The sequence below is a fragment of the Phocoena sinus genome, chromosome 5, assembly GCF_008692025.1.
Source record: "Phocoena sinus isolate mPhoSin1 chromosome 5, mPhoSin1.pri, whole genome shotgun sequence".
NCBI lineage: Eukaryota > Metazoa > Chordata > Mammalia > Artiodactyla > Phocoenidae > Phocoena > Phocoena sinus.
Window position 1 is genome coordinate 84840243 of NC_045767.1, and position 22663 is coordinate 84862905.

The 22663-nt window shown below is 35.9% G+C and overlaps 1 pseudogene; it reads right to left on the reverse strand.

Moving 5' to 3' along the window:
* The window catches only part of LOC116753966, a 36711-nt pseudogene extending 17239 nt beyond the window's left edge, over nt 1-19472 (reverse strand).
* Between the last annotated feature and the right edge of the window lie 3191 nt (nt 19473-22663).

Below are 22663 nucleotides of genomic sequence, written 5' to 3' on the forward strand. Positions count from 1 at the left end.
GAGAAGAGAAAAGAAAAAAAAGAGAGAAAGAAGAAAAAAAATTGGGGGGAAAGCCTTGGCTGTGGAAGGTGGGGCCTAAGCAAGGTGAGGTTTTGGCAGTGGGTGGGGCCAATGCTCAGGACCCACAGGGCTGGAAAACGCCCTGGGGGCTGTGGGGGGGGGGTGGGGCTTAGGCTCAAGGAACAGAAGGGACCCAGGCATGCCCCACTCTGGTCTCAGAAGGTGGGGGAACCTCACCTGGGAGCTCAGAAGGCTTCCTGGGCTCGAGTGGGGGTAAGCACCCTCCTTTCCTCTCTTGCTACTCCTGGAGGGCCCCTCCCACCTGCCTCTCATGTTCTCCCCTTGGCCCTCCTCCTTAGGGCTGGGACTGGCCTGGGAGCTCAGCAGGGTCACCAGGCCTGAGTAGGTGGGGCAAATGCCCTCTGCTCCTCCCAGATGGCTCCTCCTACCTGCCTCACCTGCTCTCCCTGGCCTGCCTCTTATGCCCCCAAGGACCCACACGGCTTGGAGAGCTTTGGAGGGCAGGGGATAGGCCTGGCATCTCAGCAGGCTCCCCAGACACAAGAGGTGGGCAATTGCCCTCTGCTCCTCTCCTGCTCTTCCCAGAGGGTCCCTCCCGCCTGCCTCTCCTGATCTCCCTGGACTTAGGGATGCCGATCTTGTCTGGACTCCACTTCTCCTCCCCCCTCAGTCCCCCCACGTCCTACAGGTTCACTTGGTGGTTCCTCCCATCTCCTTGGGCGTCAGGGTTCCCCACCAGGGGCCAGCAGGCGACCTAGTTGTGGGGAGATGCTAATTTGGCATCTTCCCTCACCGCCATCTTCATGCACTCCCCAAGCCAAACTTCAATCATAGATATTTGATATAAAAGTATAATCGAAATTTGTACTGTCCTATGCAAAAGTAGGAAACCTACAGAAACATAGGACGTGCTTGTTTTTTCACTAGGGATTTTACAGGACATTAGATTTTCTTAGAAGCTAATAGATTACTCACATGAGGCCATTCATGTCCCTGGCACAAAGTCAGTGTACTGAACATTTTCCCATAAAGCCACACATGGATCAGAATTATTGTCTTCCTGGTCTTATCTAAGTATTAGTACTAATTTTGATTCCAGAAAATTAGAAGGGGTAGTATTTGGATCAGCTCTTAAAACAGGATTTTTCACACATGGTTAATTTTTATAATTTAAATAAACACAACTTTAATTAGACTGAATGCTTTTCAGGTTTTTTGTATCTTTTTTTTCTTCAAATACTACCATTTAGAGTGTTCTGCATAAATAAGTATGTGTTAAAAATGTTGCATATTGACCAAAATTTCTTATACTTAATAGATATACTTCAATCCTCAAGTCAGTTATATAGTCCTTTGGGGAAGTGACACTGCTTCATTGAACAGTTTTCATAACTTCTGCTTTAGCTTCCTCTTCAGAGAAATAAATGTACTATAGACTTCTTAATGACTAACAGATTCTTCCTATGGAGCTGAAGCCACTTTGTTTTCTAAGTCTCAATCTTTTTCAGCAAGTGAACAACTCTGAGGAATACAACAAAACTTAACGTTCATGATGAATTTTCCCATCCATCATTAGAACTGTCACACTGCTGTGGTACTCATGTAATAGATCTTTGGTGCAAATGCACCATCGTGATATATTACTAATAAGGTAGGTTCTTCTGAACTGTCGATTCAGCTTAATAAGAATATTGCCAGTTGGTTGGAAACATAAATTTCCAAAATGACACCTTATGCCAGACCCAATGCCATTTGTCACTCAACAAATAAACTACCTGTTACATAAAAGGTATGAAAACATGCTTTGAAATGCTACATACAAATATATCAATGAACAATTGTATGATTTTAGAACTTAAATTTAATAAATCTATATATCTAATGAAATTTAAATTTACAAGAAAATAGATATTTTACCGGTTTTCTTTTTGTTTTTTTTTTTTTTTGCGGTACGTGGGCCTCTCACTGTTGTGGCCTCTCCCATTGCGTAGCACAGGCTCCGGACGCGCAGGCTCAGCGGCCATGGCTCACGGGCCCAGCCACTCCGCAGCACGTGGGATCTTCCCGGACCGGGGCATGAACCCGCATCCCCTGCATCGGCAGGCGGACTCTCAACCACTGCGCCACAAGGGAAGCCCGAGAACAGATATTTTAAAGGTTGTAAACTATCTTAAATGCTTTTCAGTCTTTTCCTCCTACAGTAATTACTTACACATATACACAGTATCTCAGTGGAACTAAGAAATACAGCAAAATCACTTTTAAAATATAATATTACCAAAAATCATACAATTTTTTCAATATATACTATTTACTTTTTTGTCTTTTGAATATCAGATCCATTGTATATAATTCATTGATTGATCTTATTAGAAAATAAACATCAATCCTTCAAGGTTTTTATGGAATTAAGACTTGTTACATATAGTAACAAGATGTAAAATATGCTAAACATCTTTTTCCTCCTTGAGGATTTTTAAATGCCCATTCTCCTTTCAAAAAGAATAGTAAGTGATTGTAAAAGTAAACAAAGATTTTACTGTTAAATTCTAATAATTTCATACAGAGAATATTTTTTTTCTCTCAGACCAATGCTTTCCTAGTGTTTCTTTTAATAAATGGCATTGTATCCTTTGGACAATGTCCCAACATTTTATGCATTTATGTAATCACAGGTCACAAAAATATTGGCTTTTAGGTATGTCTATTTTTGTATACTTCCCATTATTACAAAAAGAACTTGGGTTCACTTGTTCTAATCATGTAATACCATTGGTAACATATAAAATTTAAAAGCAGTGTTAAGTAAGAACAAGATTAAATATTAAAATGAAACAGCTTTTAAGACCTGAAAAGAGAAAACTGCACAAGTATAAACCTCATTCAAAATTTGACTACATCATTATCAAGTATCATAGATTGTGTAGAATAAAGGCTTGTTAGTTCATATCTGATGTAGAAATTTGATAGCACAAGAAAAAGTCTTTTGCGGGGCCCCGTAAAAAGATGAAAAATTCACTCAAATTTCTTACCAACATTTTTACAAAAACTATATCTTAATTTTTTTCTTATAGAATTCTTCAATAAAACCTAATGAAGAACAATCTGGAAAATGGATATTTGTTAATATTCTCTGCTACTTTTCACAATTCTAGGCATCAAATATCCCTTTGCTTCTTTCTTTTCACACATAGAAAATACTCTGAAATTGCTCAAGAGAAATAACCTACCTTCCTGTCCTGTCCCTCCAGCTCAGAGCCAAGTTCTCTGGGTAATGAATTTTGTGCCATGTTTGGGTGTGGCTCCTTTTGATCCACTGACCTATAAGCACAAAAGATAAGTTATTTGCCCACACACTTCACACACACACACACACACACACACACCATGCAAAATGGTGGAAGAGTGATGATTAATGTTCCTTATTTAAAAGGAGGAATAAAAGGGAAGGAAACACTAGAATTCCTTTTATTCAAGCCAAAACCACAGAGATATATCTATACCTCTAGAGATATATCTCATTTTTAAAATATTTCCTTTCTCCTTCAGTCTCTACCCCAGAAAAATGATGTGTGAAATCTTTACATACTTTTCTTCATACCATTAAAGATGTTTAAAAACAATAAAAAGATACGTTTTTTCTGTATTTTGAGGAAAAATGAGACCATGTTTATCTAGCAATCTATCTGTTTTTCTAACTATTTATTCATATTTATTATGTGGCAACCTATGTATCTTTTTTCTTAACATTATATCATGAATTTTCTTCCAAACCAATGCAAATACATCTAAATAATTTTTAAACAGCTACAAAGTACTTCCTACTATGTATGTGCTCTGTGTAAGGGCTAGGATTTACTCCATCATTCTCTTATTTATAGGTTTCCAGGGATTGTTTTTCTCAGTTATTTTCCCACAACAAACTATCACACACACACACACACACACACACACACACACTGCACTTTTTTTAGGGGGGATATAATGTCAAAAGTGGCTTTTGAATCAAATTTTAATTATTTTATTTTACAAATTGTAGCATTTCAAACTTGGACTAGTGTACCACATCTTCAACAGCAATAGATATGATTCATCTTTTATAATTTTATCAATTTAAGTGAAATTTTGCATTGAGTCTTTGAATTTCATTTCCCTAATTCCTAGAGAAGCATTTCATAGGTCTGAAGGTTTTTATGTTCATAGTTTGCATTTCCATCATTTCTCATTTTTATATTTTTGTCCTTTTATTCTTTTATCTTATTTTATAGGTACAGATTTATTTTCCTCCAGTTTAAATGAGAGATGATTGACATACAACACTGAATTAGTTTAAGGTGTACAGCCTAATGATTTCACTTACATACATCATGAAATGATTGCCATTTAAATTTAGTGAACATTCATCAACTCATATAGATACAAAATAAAAGGAAAACAATAATTTTTTCTTGTGATGAGAGTTCAGGATTTACTCTCAACCCTTTTTTTTACATAACATACAGAAGTGCTAATTATATTAATCATGGTTTACATTACATCCCAAGTGCTCATTTATCTTATAACTGGAAGTTTATACCTTTTGACTGCCTTCATTCGTTTCCCCATCCCACACACCCATGTCCTATAGCCACTTTTTTCTATAAATTTCTGTGTTTGTCTGTTTTTTGAAGTATAATTGACCTACATTATGTTAGTCCCTGGTGCACAACATAGTGATTTGATATTTCTAAATATTACAAAATGATCACCATGATAAGTTTAGTTATCATTTGTCACCATACAGTGATATTTTGTTATTTACTGCATTTCCCAGGCAGTATATTTCATCCCTGTGACAGTTATTTTGTAACTGAAGGTTTGTACCTATCCCTGCCCCCACCCCCACCACCGGCAGCCACCTCCTTGTTCTCTGTATCTATGTTTTTGTTTTGTTATGTTTGTTCATTTGTTTTGTTTTATAGATTCCACATATAAGTGAAACCATACGGTATCTGTCTTTCTTTGTATGACTTATTTCACTTAGCATAACACCCTCTCGATCCATCCACGTTGTCACAAATGGCAAGATTTCATTCTTTTTTATGACTAATATTACATTATATATTGTAGATACACACCACAGTTTCTTTATCCATTCATCTGGCAATGGGCACTTAGGTTGCTTCCGTATCTTGAAAATTGTGAATAATGCCAAAATGAACATAGGAGTGCATATATCTTATAATATTAGTGCTTTTGTTTTCCTTGGAAAAATACTCAGAGGTGGAATTGAGGTGGTATGATAGTTCTATTTTTAATTTTTTGAGGAAATTCCATACTATTTTCCATAGTGACTACACCAATTTACATGCCCACCAACAGGGAACAAGGGTTCCATTTTCTCCACATCCTCTCCAATACTTGTTATTTGTTGTCTTTTTGGTAATAGCCATTTTTACAGGTGTAAGATGATATCTCATTGGGGTTTTGGCTTTTTTTTTTTGCGGTACGTGGGCCTCTCACCGTTGTGGCCTCTCCCGTTGCGGAGCACAGGCTCCGGACATGCAGGCTCAGTGGCCATGGCTCACCGGCCCAGCCACTCTGCAGCATGTGGGATCTTCCCGGACCAGGGCACAAACCCGTGTCCCCTGCATCGGCAGGCAGACTCTCAACCACTGCACCACCAGGGAAGCCCCTCATTGGGGTTTTGATTAGTATTTTCCCTGATGATAGTGATGTTGAGCATGTTTTTAGGCATTTGTTGGCCATCTATATGTGTTCTTTGGAAAAATATCTATTTAGGTTCTCTGCTTATTTTTTAATTGGGTTGTTTATTTTTTTATATTGAGTTTTATAAGTTTTTTCTATATTTTTGATATTAACCCCTTACCAGATATACCATTCAGAAATATCCTCTCCCATTCAGTAGACAGCCTTTTCATTTTGTCGCTAATTTATTTTGTTGTGCAAAAGCTTTTTAGTTTGATGTAGTCCCATTTGTTTATTTTTGCTTTTGTTGTCCTTGCTTTAGGTGACAGATCCAAAAAAATACTGCTAAGACCAGTGTCAAAGAGATTACTGCCTATGTTTCCTTCTGGGAGTTACACGTCTTCCATTTAAGTCTTTAATCCATTTTGAAGGGTTTTTTTTGCTTTTTGTTTTTGTTTTTGTTTTTTATTTTTGTATCATGTGAGAAAGTAGTCCAGTTTCATTCTTTTGCATGTAGCTGTTCAGTTTTCTCACCACCATTTATTGAAGAGGCTCTCTTTTCTTCATTGTTTATTTTTGCCTCCTTTGTTATAGACTAATTGACCATATAAGTATGTGTTCATTTCTGAGCTCTCTATTCTGTTTCAAGGATCTATGTGTCTATTTTTGTGCCAATACCATACTATTTTGATGACTGTGATTTTGCAGTATAGTTTGAAATCAGAGAGCATGATACCTCTAGTTTTGTTCTTCTTTCTCAAGATTGTTTTGGCTATTCAGGGTCTTTTGAATTTCCATACAAATTTTAGAATTATTTTTCTAGTTCTGTGAGAAATGTCATTGGTATTTTGGTAGGGATTGCATTGAATCTGTAGATTGCCTTGGGTAGTATGGTCCTTTTAACAATATCAATTCTTCCAATCCATGAGCACAATATCTTTCCATTTGTTTGTATTGCCTTCAGATTCTTTCAACAGTTTCTCATAGTTTCCCAAGTATAGTTATTTTATCTTCTTAGTTAAGATTTATTTCTAGATATTTTATTCTTTTTGATGCCATTGTGAATGGGATTGTTTTTTGTACTTTTCTTTGCTATAGCTTGTTGTTAGTGTAGAAATGTAGCATATTTCTGTATATTAATTTTGTACCCTGCAATTTTACTGAATCCATGTTTTAATTCTAATAGTTTTTGGTGGCATCTTTAAGAATTTCTATATGTCATATATGTCCTCTGCAAACAGTGAGAGTTTTACTTTTTCCTTTCCAATTTAGATGGCTTTTATTTCCTTTTCTTGTCTGAAATCTGTGGTTAGGACTTCCAATACTGTGTTGGATAAAAGTGGCAAGAGTGGGTCCTTGTCTGGTTTCTGATCTTAGAGGAAATGCTTTCAGCTTTCTACCCTGATGTGGAAAGTGACAATATGCATCTTCAGAGTAGGAGAATTAATGAAGTGAATCAACTGAGAAGAAATAAATATTAATGTTTAATTGTGTGACCTTAATATTTAAGTCTTAATTGACTTCACTATTTTTATTCATTCATTCAACAGATATATATGCAGCTTTTATAATGTGTCAGATGCTATTCTAAGTACCATTGTTATAATAATGAAGTACAGATTTTTTTCCTCTCGTGGTGTTTACATTATTTTAGTGTGTGAGTTGTGGGAATAAACAAGTTAATATAAAAGCACAAAATGAACTAGGTGATTATGAGATAAGGCCTATGAAAAAATGAAACATGATGACTGAAGAGAAGAGGATTAACTTAGATTGGGTAGCCAGAGGTTTTACTGAGAAGGTGATATTTGATCAGAAACAGAAACAAGAAAATAAGAAGGATCCAGCTGTGCAGAGTTTTGGGGCCTGAGGGTTTCAGGCAGGGGGTTCCACAAAAGCAAAAATTATGATTCAGAAGTGAGTTTGAAATGCTTTAGATTCTGGCAGAAGATCGGAATGGATGAAATGAAGAGAGATAGGCAATGAATCAGAGAGGCTGATTAGAACCAGGTAGTGTAAGGTCTTGTGGGTCAGGATGAGATTCTCGAGTTTATTTTCTGATTGTTATATAAAGTCATTGAAGAGTTTGTGTAAGTGAGTAAAGAAGAGAATTTCCATCTTAAAACAATCACCAATTTTGTTTGTAGAGAACAGAATCTTAGAGAGATGAGAATAGGATCATGGAGACTAGTTAGTAGGCTACTGCAATAGTGAAGATAATTGTTTAAGTCAGATGATATATTAGTATCTTATTGCTGCTATAAAAAAATTACTGCAAATTGAGCAGCTTGAAGCAGTAGAAATTTATTACCACACAGTTTTTGAGGGCAGAATTCTGAAATAGGTATCACTGGGCTAAAATCAAGGTGTTAATAGAATACATTCTTCCTGCAGGTTCTGAAGAAAAATCTGTTCCATACCTTTTCCAGTTTCTATAGGCCACCCACATTTCTGGGCTCATGGCCCTTGCCTCCATCTTCAAAGCCAGCAATGTCTTTCTCATATTGCCATCTTTCTTGGTTCTCCCTCCCCTGCCTCCCTCTTTCATGTATAAGGACCCTTGTGATTACAGTGAGCCCACCTAGAGAATCCAGAATAAACTTCCCCTATCAAGATCTACTGATTAGCAATCTTAATTCTATCCACAACTTTAATTATTCTTTGCCACGTAACCTAACGTATTCACAGATTCCAGCGTTAGGACATGGACATCTTTGGTAGTCCGTTGTTCTGCCTGTCACTGATAGCAACGTCACCAATGGTAAGAGGTGGTCAGACTCAGAATAGAATTTGACAGTCGGTCTAACAGGATTTATGGATGCATTGGATGAGGAGCAGAAAGCAAAAAAAAAACAGTAGGAGAAGATTTCTCAAATTTTTGGTCTGAGTGAATGCTGATACCATTTGTTGAGAGTGGGCAGGCAGTTCATTCTAAGAGGCTTGCTTTCAGGGGAGGGATTAAAGCTGGAGATATACAGTTGGAGAATTCAGGCTTCAGTTTTTATTTTTTCTTAAATATGTTCCATTCAGCCTTCTACTTTGCATGCCATAATAGTAGTAAATGAATTACTCTTCACCCTTTCTCATTTACTTGATTTCATAATAGTTGCTTTATGTGTGTCTTCTTATGTAAATTTTAATTATTTGGTGCTAAACAAAAGAGTAATTCAATTTGGAAGAGAGACATTGCCATCCATCACTCACGTGTTTTGACAATGTAATAAAAAAATCTCTTTCTTGATTTGCTATCTCACTCTTTAATAATACAGAGCACTCAGCACAATCCTGCTAAAAGGGTTGCATTAAACCAAGGAACAGATAATTACTCCTCTTGCTTTTAAAGGAAAATCTTAATTTACTCCATTAAAAGATGAATTTAATTCTAGTAAAGGAAGTCAGTAGATCTTCTAAAACTGAAATTATCTGTAGAAATAGGTTACTGGTCTGAGATTTTTCAAATAGTTCACCCAATATGTAAAATCTAGTATTATAGTCATTAACAGTAGGTAAGCAATTTATGTGTATACAAATTTTATGCTTAACTTGGTTGAAGAAGCTCATGTAATGAAGTAGAAAGACTTTTTATGACTTTTCAAAACAGAGGAGATGAAAAGGCAGATATAGGTATAGATAATAAGTTTCATGTGTCCAAAATTGCATTCACCAACTGACTTGACAGAACAGATTGAATAGCAATAGGAGTAAGTGTGGTAGTTCCATAAAGGATAGTGCCACCAATCATGGACTCGCAGAGGGCTTGAGGGACCATGAATCTGGGTCTCTCAAAGATTGTGAATGACAGTAGATTGGGGGAGGGGTACAAGCAGTACAATACCTTTGTAGTTTAAGAAAATATTTTTTAATTGACTTAGTTATACAAAGCCTTCAGTATGGAGGACTGCTGTGCTTATCTATATGAAAATTTAACCACCAACATTGTCATGGATATTGGCCATGTGTATAGGTTTAAAGTCATTTGACTACTTTGGGCTCCCCTGGTGGCACGGTGGTTAAGAATCCACCTGCCAGTGCAGGAGACATGGGTTCAAGCCCTGATCCGAGAAGGACCCACATGCAATGGAGCAGCTAAGCCCGTGTGCCACAACTACTGAGCCTGTGCTCTAGAGCCCACGAGCCACAACTACTGAGCCCCTGTGCTATAACTACTAAAGCCTGCGCACTTAGAGCCTGTGCTCCCAACAGGAGAAGCCACTACAGTGAGAAGACTGCGCACCGCAAGGAAAAGTAGCCCCCACTCGCCGCAACCAGAGAAAAGCCCGCATGCAGCAACGAAGACCCAATGCAGCCAAAAATAAAATAAAAGCAAATAAATTTTAAAAATATATATCAGAGCTGGAAGAGCTTTTAAAATAAATAAAGTCATTTGACTACTTTGATTAACATTTTTTTCTCACAAAGGCAATAATATTTTGTTTATATAGGCTTGGCTGTCAGTGATTTATTTTCATAAATTCAACTATTGTCAAAGTACATACTATGAATTTTATTCAACGTTTTTCATTTTAGAAGTAAAGTCAATTAAGAAAAATCAGTGGTAACTCCAATTTGGACAGTTTTGTGAGGAAAATGTACTTTAAATCATTATCTCAGTAGCTGAATCTATTTACTCCACCTGAGAAAGGGCAGTGTGTAAATTCTTAACAAACTCTACCCTTATTACTTACATTTGACCACAAAACAGAATTTTTCTATTAAATATTAACATAATTTAATTACACACACTCACATGCACACGCAAGCAGTTTTACTAACATTGTGATTGCTTACCATTTCTGGCTATCATTTATTGAGTGCATTAGTCAGATTCTCAGTAACTCAGCAAGTAGCTGTTATTTTGTTTCTCACACAATTGTGCTGGTCTGGCCCCTCTTCAAGTCAGCTCCCTTCAAGCAGTGACTTGGGGATCCTGGCTTCTTCCTTCCTGTGACTCTGCTGTCTCACCAAAGAGCCTTTATGGTCACCACAGCAGAAGAGAGGCTGACAGTAGAGCGAGAACATTAGCTCTTTAATTCCTCAGCCTGGAAGTAACACTTCTTTTCCTTGGATAAATTTAGTTCCTTTCACCTAAGTGCAGAAGAGCTTGAGAAATATGCTTTTCCTGTGGCTCAGGAAGAGAAAAATCAAGAGATGGTGCTCACATAACTTGTTCTCTGCCATAGTGATTGCTATGCCAGACACAGTGTGCTAAGCACTTTCCAAACATTATTTCCCCAAACACTAAGAGGTAGGCACATTTTTATTTACACTCTTCAGGTAAGATAACAAGGTACAAAATACTCAGAAATTAGTAGCTCCTCTATTAGATGGAGAAGATTTTTTTTAAATCTAAAGCTATTTGAACTTTAATACTTAATTTTAATGTAAGATTTAGTGTTTCAGAATATAAACTTTAATAAACAAGTGATATGACTCATGTAGTTAACAACTCTGCCCTGTATACATTGGAGTTTGAATACCTAATCATTAGGTATTGGAAGGGTTCCTATCCTAATAGGATTCCAAAATCCTATTCAAAAACTGGAAGCAATTTTTTTTTCTTGCAAATTTTGATCTGATTCCAAATTATATCAAACTTGATATCCCAACAGTCATTTTATAAACTTGAGCAGCATTTGTTTAATTTTATGGTTATTTAGGTTGTATAGATGAGCAATTGGTCAATTATATTAAAGCTCAGTTTTAATTAAGCTTCGTGTAATAGAAATATTGCATTGTAGAAAAATTGGTTAAAATATTGATTTAAAATATCTCAAAAGGGCTTCCCTGGTGGCGCAGTGGTTGGGAGTCCGCCTGCCGATGCAGGGGACACGGGTTCGTGCTGGACCAGTGAGCCATGGCCGCTGAGCCTGCGCGTCCGGAGCCTGTGCTCCTCAACGGGAGAGGCCACAACAGTGAGAGGCCCGCGTACCGAAAAAAAAAAAAAGTGCATCATAGAATCAATGAATGATAATTCCACAAATAGTTAAATTTAGCAATGGATTTTGAGTATGGCTTCTTAAATGTATCATTTTTAATACCTAACTTTATATTAAGCACATATCCAAGAAATAATTTTAATCATATCTTTCAAAAATGCCAAAACAAGTTGGAAAAAATTTTTAAATCAATTATTTTGCTGTTGCTTATTAGGTTCGTTGATTAATGAAGAAAAATACACATTCTTGTAAACGTTTTAAAATTTTAGCTAAAGTCGGTTACTTGTAGAATATATTTAATCATATTTGTTTGTATATAAATACCTTTACTTAAATTCCTGAAATAACATAGTATACAAAATAGTTAATGGCTGAAGCTAAAATTTGATTAAGATAACATTTATTGGTTTAATTTTCAGTGTCATTTTAATAAAAAGCATACTTCTTGATCATTGGAATAGAGCAATATATTTTACAGTATGAAATTAATAAATGCAGATGTTATTGATTAAAATGACAAAGAAGTTGATAGTGATGTTTCCACTGAAATAAGAATTTAATCATGTAATTCATGGGTTAGGAATGCAGGCAGAGAAGAACCAGCAACTTCTTAGATAATTCAGAAAATTTGTTGGTGAAATGATTGTGTACTCATAGGTCAGGTTTTGTTTTTATTATGATAGCCAGGGCTACTGTGTGTAAAATTATGCCTTCTGGCCTCAAAGGATTTTTCAAAGAATTTTTCAGTAACCCTGGCCCTCATATTATATAACTTGGCTTTCTAGGAACTGAGGAGAAATCAAGCAAACCTCAGAAGAATCTCTAAATGTTAACCTCAGCCTAGACTCCTCCCCCTGGCTCTATGCCAGGACACTGGAATAGAGCAATTTCTCTAATCTATCTTAATACAGTACACATTTCCAGCTCTCTCAGGCACAGCACCTCTTAAAGCTCTTTCCCTTATAAAAAATATATTTTGTGTGAATTAAAGACATAGGGCCAGATTCTTATCCCTTGTAACTTCAGGGGAATACCTACTCATCAGACCTACTTACACTGCATTTCCCTCGAGTTGAGAGAATGAGCTGGCCTGCAGTAGTTTATTCTCTTGCCTTGGAGTGCTTTACTTTTTCTGGGACTTCATAATTTGAAAACCTTATTGTCTCAATTTTCCCTTCCTCTAACATATTTCTGCTAAAGTCTGAGTCTTATTGCTTCATTTGCCTTAGCTTTTATTCCTGACTTTTTTGTCACTTAATCTTTTCTGAAATATTACTGATGCCCTGAGATAAAGGGTTATTTTTCCTATTTTGTCCATATGCTGAGATGATCAGGAGTAACAAGTAAAATAAAATGCTGGACTTTTTTTTTTTCGATAAACATAGATTGCTGATAGATTATTTCTTTTAGAGAAAGGAAATTAGTGTCAGAAATCTTCCCTTTTTTTCTACTATATACACTTAGGCTTCAGACAAAAAAATAATCTTTTGTTTATGCGCATAGTAGGAATTCAATTGTTATTTAATAGATAATTAAAGTGAAAAGAAAAAAATATGACCACTCATTGAAAAATGCTTGTCTATCTTGTGTATATTTTTAACACATCTTTAAGTTAGAGAATTGTCATTAACTGATTGATCTATCCAATTGATCTGGGTGTCTAAATACTGTTATGACATATTCTTAATTTTTGTTTTTTTTTTTTAATTTGAATTCTCTTGACCTCAGAATGTGTTATTACCTTTATGCAGCCACTTCTTTATAGATCAATTAATAGGTTATTAACTCAATCTATTAAGCCACTTCTATGTGACTGTTGCTGGATTGTTCTAATCAGTTGGGATATATCAGTAAAACAGAAAAGATACTCCTCTTCATGGAGCTTACATGAGAGAGGAGATGTGATTTAAAAAAAAACACAAATGAGAAAATAACATAAATGGTACTAGTTAAGAAATAAAATGGTCAAACAACAACAAAAAAAAAGCAGAATAAAAAGCAAAAGTGCAGTTTTAAATAGGAAGATAGGAATTAGATTTATTGGGAAAGTAATATTTGAGTAATGACTTAAATCAGTGAGGAAGTGATTTCTTATAGATATGTGGGGGGAAAAAAACATTCTAGGCAGAATAAAAAGCCAATATAAGTGTCCCAAAGGAGGAGTATTCTCAGCACATATTAAGTGTATCGAGGAGGACAGTGTGGCGACAAAGAATAAGCCAGACGAGAGAATTAGAAAATAAAATTGTTGAGAAAGGAAGGTGAAGATCACACTGGGCCTTGGAGGCACTTTATGTACTTTGGCACTTTATTTGAATGAAATGAAGGTCAATCACGGGGTATTGAACTGTGAAATGACGTGATCTAACTTAGCATGTCACTTTTAAAAATTCACTATGACTGTTGTGTTCAGAATAGACTATAGGATACAAGGATTTCATCCATGTGACCAGTGAGAGGATGATAACAGTAATCCCAGAAAGATAATGGCAACTTGGTACAGGGCTCTAGAAGTGGGGATGGAGAGAGTAGTCAGATTCTGGTAATGTTTTGAAGGTAGAGACAGCAAGATATGGTGTGAGACTGGATTTGGAGTATGGAAGAAAGAAGGTGTCAAAGAGTCTCCTTTTTTTTTAACTAAAAAAATAGAAGAATAGAGTTGTCATTGGCTGAGATGAAAAAGGCAGTGAGATGGGCAATGGCTCAGAGGAAGTGCAGAAATTAAATTTTTGATACGTTGAGTTTAAAATTTTTATTAGACATGACCGCAAAGATGGTAAGTAGGCATTTGCAAATACAAGTGGGTATACGAAAGGGAAGGCTGAGTTAGATTAAGAATGTGCACCCTGTTTGTTTATTGATGGTATTTAAAGCCAGAGGCGTGGATGATTTCGCTAAGGCAGTGTGTGCAGAGAGAAACAAGGACCAAGAATTGAGCTTTAGATTCTTCCTGCATTAAAACATCAGGAGAAAGAGGAGAAACTAGCTAAAGTTCTAAAATGAGTGAGCAAAGATATAGTAGGAAAACCAGGAGAGTATGCCATCATGGAGGCAAAGTGAAGAAAGTGTTTCACAGAATAGAATGGGATCAACTTCATCAAATGCTGCTAACAGGTCAATTTAGAAGAGAACTGAGAACCAACCACTAGAATTAGCTACATAGGGCCATCAGTAACCTTGTCCATAACAGTTTTAATGCAGAGATGCAGACAATATCTTGATTGGAATGGGTTGAAATGTGTCCTCCTAAAAGATGTTGATATTCTAACCCTCAGGGTCTATGAATGTGATTTTGTTTGGAAGTAGAGTCTTTGTAGATGATCAAATTAAGATGAGGTCACTAGGCTGGACCCTTATACAATATGACTCTGTTCTTATGAAAAGGGGATATGTGGACACAGAGATAGACATGCATAGAGGGAAGATGATGTGAAGTCAAGGGGAGAATGCCATCTACAGGTCAAGGAACACGTGAGGATACCAGAAGCTAGGAGGAAGCATGGAACAAATGCTCCCTCACCGCCCTCAGAAAGAACCAGTTCTGCTACACCTTGATTTTGGACTGCTAGCCGCTAGAACTGTGAGATAACAAATTTCCAGAGGTGGGCCACCCAATTTATGGTACTTTGTTATGGCAGCCCCAGAAAGCTAATACAGAGTGCATGTAAGAATGTTTGGGAGAAGAGAAATTGGAAACAGATTATAGTCCATAGGTGGTAACTATAGTTATGGTAACAGAAGATGGGACTCACGTGGTCTCTATGCCCTTTAGTTCAAGCACATTCATTCAATTAATTCTCAAACAAGTGTTTATTGAATGACCATTATATGCATTCAACTTGGATAAACACTGCAGTGCAGAGAGGAGTTACAGGGCAGGTTATCAGGCTCTCAGCAACTTGTGGACTTTTGCTACATTTCCCTATTTACAACTCATTCTAAAAATAAGGCTCTGCTGGATGTCACTACCCCTCTCCACCACCCCGCCCCAGTTCCCAGCTCTGACTCCATCTTCTGCCTCTCCTTCCCTCACTCATTCTGTTTCATATCCCTAATCACCTCAGGCTTTTTGCCTTTTGAGCATTCTCTGCCTAGGATGTTCTCACTCCAGGTCCCATGCGGCTCCCTCCCTCCCTTCCTTCAGGCCTTTACTCAAAGGGCATTTTCTCAGTGAGACCTTTCCTGGCCAGAACTTTCCTAAAATTATTATTGTCCTTCTCCTTCCCACCATGGAAATATAAGAAGGTAGAAATAGCAGAAAGAGAAACAGATTAGTAGTAGAAGACTCTTTGTACAAGACAGAGCAAGTGTACAATAAAAGTAAAATATAAGATAAAAATAACATAATGACTAGATAGGTATAATTAATAAATAAATTGTGTATATACATACATACCCATATGTATAGATAGATGATAGATAGGTAGATAATGTAATCAAAACCTTTATACTGAAATCAGAAACTAGACTCTCTTTTCAAATCCTTAGAGTACATTTATAAAGATCTTCTACATATTAGGCCACAAAGGAAATCTCAGTAAATTTGTCTCTCTGTGCTGGATTCCATGCACCAAAGACACTGCAGAGGAGTGGGTACCAGGTACCAGGAATAGGACCAGGCAGGCAAAACCTTGGGAACCACAACTACAGCAGCTCCCTTGTTACTGCAATTTGAGAAGAGAGCAAGCACTGACCAGGCTGCTGTGTGCTTTTCCTCTAGCCCATATCTCCCAGTCACCCAGATCAGCAGATCAAGAGCCTCAACAGGAAAAAGAAATCTTCATTAAAGTACTAAAAATCCTTAAAAAAGAAAAGACTATATTAATTAGTCCTGAGTGCCAGAAAGTAATTGCTTTTCATCTCCTATTTTTGCTGCTCCAGACTTGAAGGTCTGAGTTAGAAATGCTAACAAAACAGAAATTCTTAGAAATTTAGTTAATAACCACTGCCTTGCAATTTCAGGTGATTTCCCTTTAGCCAACTTCGGACAGAATTCTACCTCTTCTTGCTTCCATAGTACCCTTCAAAAACCTGATCTATTGCCTTGATGACTTTCAAAAGGAAAATAAATAGATTAGTAAGAAAACATTTTTGGCAAGCCTAGGCATTTACAAACATACACTACCAAAGGGAGAAATTTGTCATAGTTAGCATTTTCTCTCATCAAACACAGGGCAAGTTGTGGAAAAACTGATTATCTGGAAGGAAAAATCCTAAATTCCATTACCACCTACAACTTTTGTTGGGAACACTAAGCTTCCCTTAAAGCTGCTATTTATAGTGTATTAGTGGCTCAGGAAATTATGAAATTGTTTTATTCCTACAATAGTGTATAATTTGTATATAAAGATAATGGTTTTTAATACTTTCATATATTTTTTGTACTGAAGATTTGATTCTTTCCATTACTGAAGAGACCATGTTATAAGCAGGCTGTACACATTTTAAGGCCATATTACTGAATGGTGGCCAGATTTTATTCCCCTTGAGTCTTTCTGTGTTATTTTGGTCCTTTATCCCTGTCATCAGTTCTAGCCAGCATTTGCTCGTCCTTCTCCCTAGGCATTAAGCTAACCACAGAATAGGCATTTTAAACAACGATCAAATTTAGATGGAACTAAAATCACATCTGCCACTATTATCTAATCCACAATGGTCTAGGTTAACCACAAAGAGAGTTGTAATTCAGCTTTTGGAATTTGTCTATTTAATTTAAAAAAAATAATGTGGAAAGTTAATCTGTATTATATTTATTGGCATGATAATGTAACTTTGCTTGTCTCAATGTTTTTAGTGTATCTTGGTAAGGAAAGAATGCAATATTTTTTCTCTCCTAAGAATATGTACTGCTCACCTAAATTTGTATAGAGAAATATGGATGGAGTGAAGGAAACTGTTTGGGTAATAATCTCCCATTGAGTGACAATTCTCAGAAAGAATTGACCTTATGTCTATGGGTTTTAAATCAATGACACCAGTGAGCTTTTCTCATTTAAGGGAACACAACTGTTGTACCGAATTCATACATTATAAAAAATTCAAAATTTTATTATATTGAAAATGAGGATATAGGTTAGTTCTTTAAACTCCAGTTATGTGCCAGGCACTATTTTAGGTACTAGGGATTAGAGAAGTACAATAGAATCCCTGTTCTCATAGGGCTTATATTCAAATGGCAGAAACAGAAAGCAAATATGCAAGCAAATAAATATATAAGAAATATTATTTAAAATTACTATCAAGAAGATTAAATAAGTCACGGTAGAGGGTTACTGGGGAGCTGGTCATTCAGAGAAATGATATGAGCTAGGCTGAGGGCAGAAGACCTGTCAAAGAGAATTATATTTGAATTCACACCTCAGTGATGGGAAGGAAGAAAGAAAAGATCTATGAAAAGTGTTCTTCAAACAAAGAGAAGAGGAAAAGTAAAACTACTTAATTAGTATAACTTTACACAACTCAAGTCAGGATTCTTAAGCAATGACTGTAGCCTAATTGAAGTGAACACTGAAACCACAAGCTGAAGACATTTATCTATTTGACTAATAAAGAAATATTACTAAATATCTGGCACATATTTTGTTGTTGTTGTTGTTGTTTGCGGTACGCGGGCCTCTCACTGTTGTGGCCTCTCCCGTTGCGGAGCAACAGGCTCCGGACGCGCAGCTTCAGTGGCCATGGCTCACGGGCACAGCCGCTCCGCGGCATGTGGGATCTTCCCAGACCGGGGCACGAACCCGTGTCCCCTGCATCGGCAGGTGGACTCTCAACCACTGCGCCACCAGGGAAGCCCCTGGCACATATTTTTTATGACACAGGCTTTAGATCTATAAGATTCTATGGTTTCTAAGGGGAAAAAGGTAAAGTATACCCTGAGGAGCTATAGCAGGAATTAAATCAACAAGCCCCAAAATAGCATAAATACAGAACTAAGTTTAACAAAATTTATAATACCTCGGAAAGTTCAAAAAAAAAAAAAAAGGAAAAGAAAATAGGAGCTGGGAATTAGAGCCAGGGAAAGGCTAAAATAGATGTGAAATATACATTTTCAAGAGTCAAGCAATTATAATAAAATTTGAGAGATTCCTGGGGGTTCAAAAAGAGTTAAGCCGATATAATAATAACCTTTATCTTTGCAGATCTGATTCAGGTTGGAGGTTATTTTCCATCAAACAGTAAATAAAATATTATCCTTTGGGATTTTGAAACTTTTCACTTTATGAGAAATCTGCATCGCTATTCCGCATTTCTTGTTTTGAAAGAGATCAGGATAATTGCTGCAAGGAAAAGAAACAAAAATAATCAAGACAAAAGATGATATAAGGAGTAATGAAAACTGGGAAGGAGAACTCAACTAAGTAGACAAGGAGACTAAAAATACGAATAGTTAAAATTGTTGCTTCCCAATTTTGAAGCCAAAGGGGGGAAAAAAGATTAAAATATAGTCTGTCCCCTTTTTAATTTTTGTCAAACTGTTAAATGGAGCATCTTTTCAATGTGTTTTGGACATTCTTGATTTCTCTTCTGTGAAATGCCTGTCCCCGATTTTTGTTCAGTTTTCTATTGGTGATTTGTCTTTTTCTTAAGGATTTTTAAGAGTTCTGTGTGAATTTTTTGATATGTACCAGTTAATTATCTTTTGTCAGTTAGATGTATTGCAAATTTTCTTCCCCTAGTTGGTTGCTTTGCTTTTCATTATCATTATTGTGTTTTTTTTAATGAACAGGTGTTCTTAATTTCCTCCTTATAAGGAACTTACCTTTCTGGATAATTTTTGCCTTCATATTTTGAATCTGTGCTATTAGGTGCAGACAAGTTTACACTCATGATGTATTCACAATAAATCAAAACTTTTATCATTAAAAAATACACACACATACACGTATATGTGTGTATTCCATGGTTACATTTTCAGAAAGGAGGAAATTTGCAGTTTTTTGGGAAAGGCAAAACTTTTCAAGCACCAAAGTCTAAAAGAAATTCTTTAATTCTTCCATTTCTTGAATAATACTACAATGCACCACCAAATCAATCATTCAAACTTTTTTAGCAAAAAAGATGAAATATTTTATATGATTCATCTTATAATATTTTTGATGACAGCCAAGAACATAATATAAAAATGCAACATGCCAAAGGTATTTTTTGTAAAGCTAAAATATCATACCTGATAACATTTGGCTTTCTAATTATCAGGCTTTATTCAAGAATAGTGCAAAGAGTGTAAAGATTGCACATCTTTCAGAAAATTTTCCTAAATTTCTTTCTCAGCTGGGCTTTTGATAGGAACTTGAGAGAAAATACTTCATTCTCTTTAAAAAAGACCTCAATTGCTAACATTTTTAGGTGGAGGTTGAAGTTGCAAACAAAGCTATATAAACATTATGTAAATGTATAATAAAATAGACATTCTTTTGTGAAAAGTTAAGAATCTAAGCAAAATCCCCAGTTATTGATTTTAAGTTAGTTTTGTTTATATTTATTGTTAATGGCTTGTTTCTTTCTAAATTTAAATCAGGAAACATCAGGAATTTATTTGGGTGCATGATATGATAGGCTTTTATTTTATTTTATTTGTTTATTTATTTTTGTGGTACGCGGGCCTCTCACTATTGTGGCCTCTCCCATTGCGGAGCACAGGCTCCGGACGCGCAGGCTCAGCAGCCATGGCTGACGGGCCCAGCCGCTCCGCGGCATGTGGGATCTTCCTGGACCGGGGCACGAACCCGTGTTCCTTGCATCGGCAGGCAGACTCTCAACCACTACGCCACCAGGGAAGCCCAAGATAGTCTTTTAATATAAAACATTTGGTAGCTCCACTTATGACAAAATGGTGACGAGCATGGTATACCTTTATAACTAATGTGCTCTCAAATCAGGTGTTTCTAATCCCAATCTATTTAATAGTCATAGATTGTACCAATTTCCGAGGAATCCTAACTTTGCCTTTTTTTTAAACTGTTCTTTCCTGTTGTTGTTTTTCTGTTTTACATGGTATATCAGTGTAAATTCAGCCACATCTTTTGTAGGTTTGTCTTATTTGAAAGCAGCTACTGGTCTTAGTCTTATGTGATTTTTTTCCTTTGGCATCATGGCATCTTTCTGTCCCTGCTCTCTGAATATAGGAAGCAAAAACTGGTACAGGGCACATGAGAGAAAGTTCCAAGGATGATGCAGAATACTAGGGAAATCCATCTGAGCTCAGTAAGGGAAACAATGGAGAACTATCAAAGGAGACACCCTTAAAAGGGTAACAAAAATAATAACAGCCAAAAAATAATCAAAATGTTTCAAAAGTGAAGACAGCTAACATACTATGTAAACAAATGTAGCAGTATCTTCTATGGATCCTTCTTGGAAGCCAGAAAATGTAGCAGATTCTTTTCTAAGTCTTGGGTAGTCTTTCTAAAATGACTTTTCATTGGATATTTTACAAAAGAACTTGTGAAAAATATGCTAAGTTAAAGTTAAATAGATTACTCTATAGCAAGATAGTTCAGTTTCTAAAATGCCAATACACTGCTGAAATCTCCAACAGGAGAAATATGAAATGTGTTTTTTTCCCAAATGGAATACTTCTTTCTCATGTGACATCCATTAATCTCACAGAACTTTGTTTCTAGAATTGTTTCATGGAATAGGGTTTGGGGAACATTGCTTTAAAGTATAAATTATCTTTCTGCTGGCTTTCTCTTGTATGTCAATAAGTTGCTATTAGTAATTCCCAGAGTCCAGAGAGGTTTTCTATTCAGCTGTTTGTCATTCAGTTGACTGAATAAAGAAATTGAGTTCTTTTTTGTGTATATAAAGGCTTGCATGTATATCAGGGAGCAGCCTGAAATATATCAAGAGACAAAATGAAAATAACCTCTTTCCTGATTTCTGAGTCAGCATCCACTATAAACAGAAGACTACCCTTTTCTTGTCTTTGAATGATGAGTGATCTCTTTCCCCCTGGGCTTTTTAGTTTGCTGTAGCTTATACCATATGACTCGCTTGTTTCATGCATTAATAACAAATATCTAATTTTTAATCTTATATTTAAACTACAATAACAATTATTTTGGTGAAAGTTATATTGGTGATTTCAAGAGCCACAGTTTTATTCTATTGTTCCAAAACTTGATTTTAACTGCACCTCCCATTTTCCATCTTTCTAATCCAAACGAATGTTTGTTGCATAATGGTTGAGGCCCAATTCATAGAAATACTGTGCATTGTCTTACACATTTGACTACTTCTAGATTAAGGTATTTTTCTTATCAATATTGTAAGTAGAATTGTGATTAATTTGTTTCATTGAGTTAGTAAAACTATTTAAAATTTATCCTTTGATTTAACTTCTTAAGTCATCCTGCAACCATAAGGAACCATTTTCTCCCATGATATGTGACATCTTACCAAATTTGTGGATATTTATATCTTCTCTGTTTTGTGCGATTTTAAATGAATATATTCTGATTAACCACAACAATGAAAAATATTGATAATTCGATGTTCCTTGGATTTTTTTCCTCCAACTACTTAAAGATTTACATAAATCAGTATTTTCTCTAGAATTCTAAATTGAACATCTTTTATATTCAGAGTAAAAAGCACACAGTCACTTCCACCTTTAACTGACACTTTTGCAATGAATGGTTGATTCATTAATACACATGCTTTTCAGGAAGTACAATTTTATTTCAACCAAGTTCTTCTGACATATTTCTACAAAGTCCTTCTGAGAACAGAAGTCTTTCTAAAACAGAACATATGTTTCATTTTACAGCCTCTCTCACTTTCTTGGTGATTGTGTAGATTTATTTCCTTCCAAGCTGGCTGAGATGTTTTCCAAGTAGTTTCATAGATATGTAGAATGTTTCAATAGTTATGTAGTAAAAAGTATTACAAATGTGCATATATATGGATGGATTATGTTTAAAAGATCTTTCAAAAATTATGGTGTTCTCTGAAAGTGGGGCAAAATCTCATCTTCAGATATTGGTTGGTATCCAAACACATTTGAAACAACTATT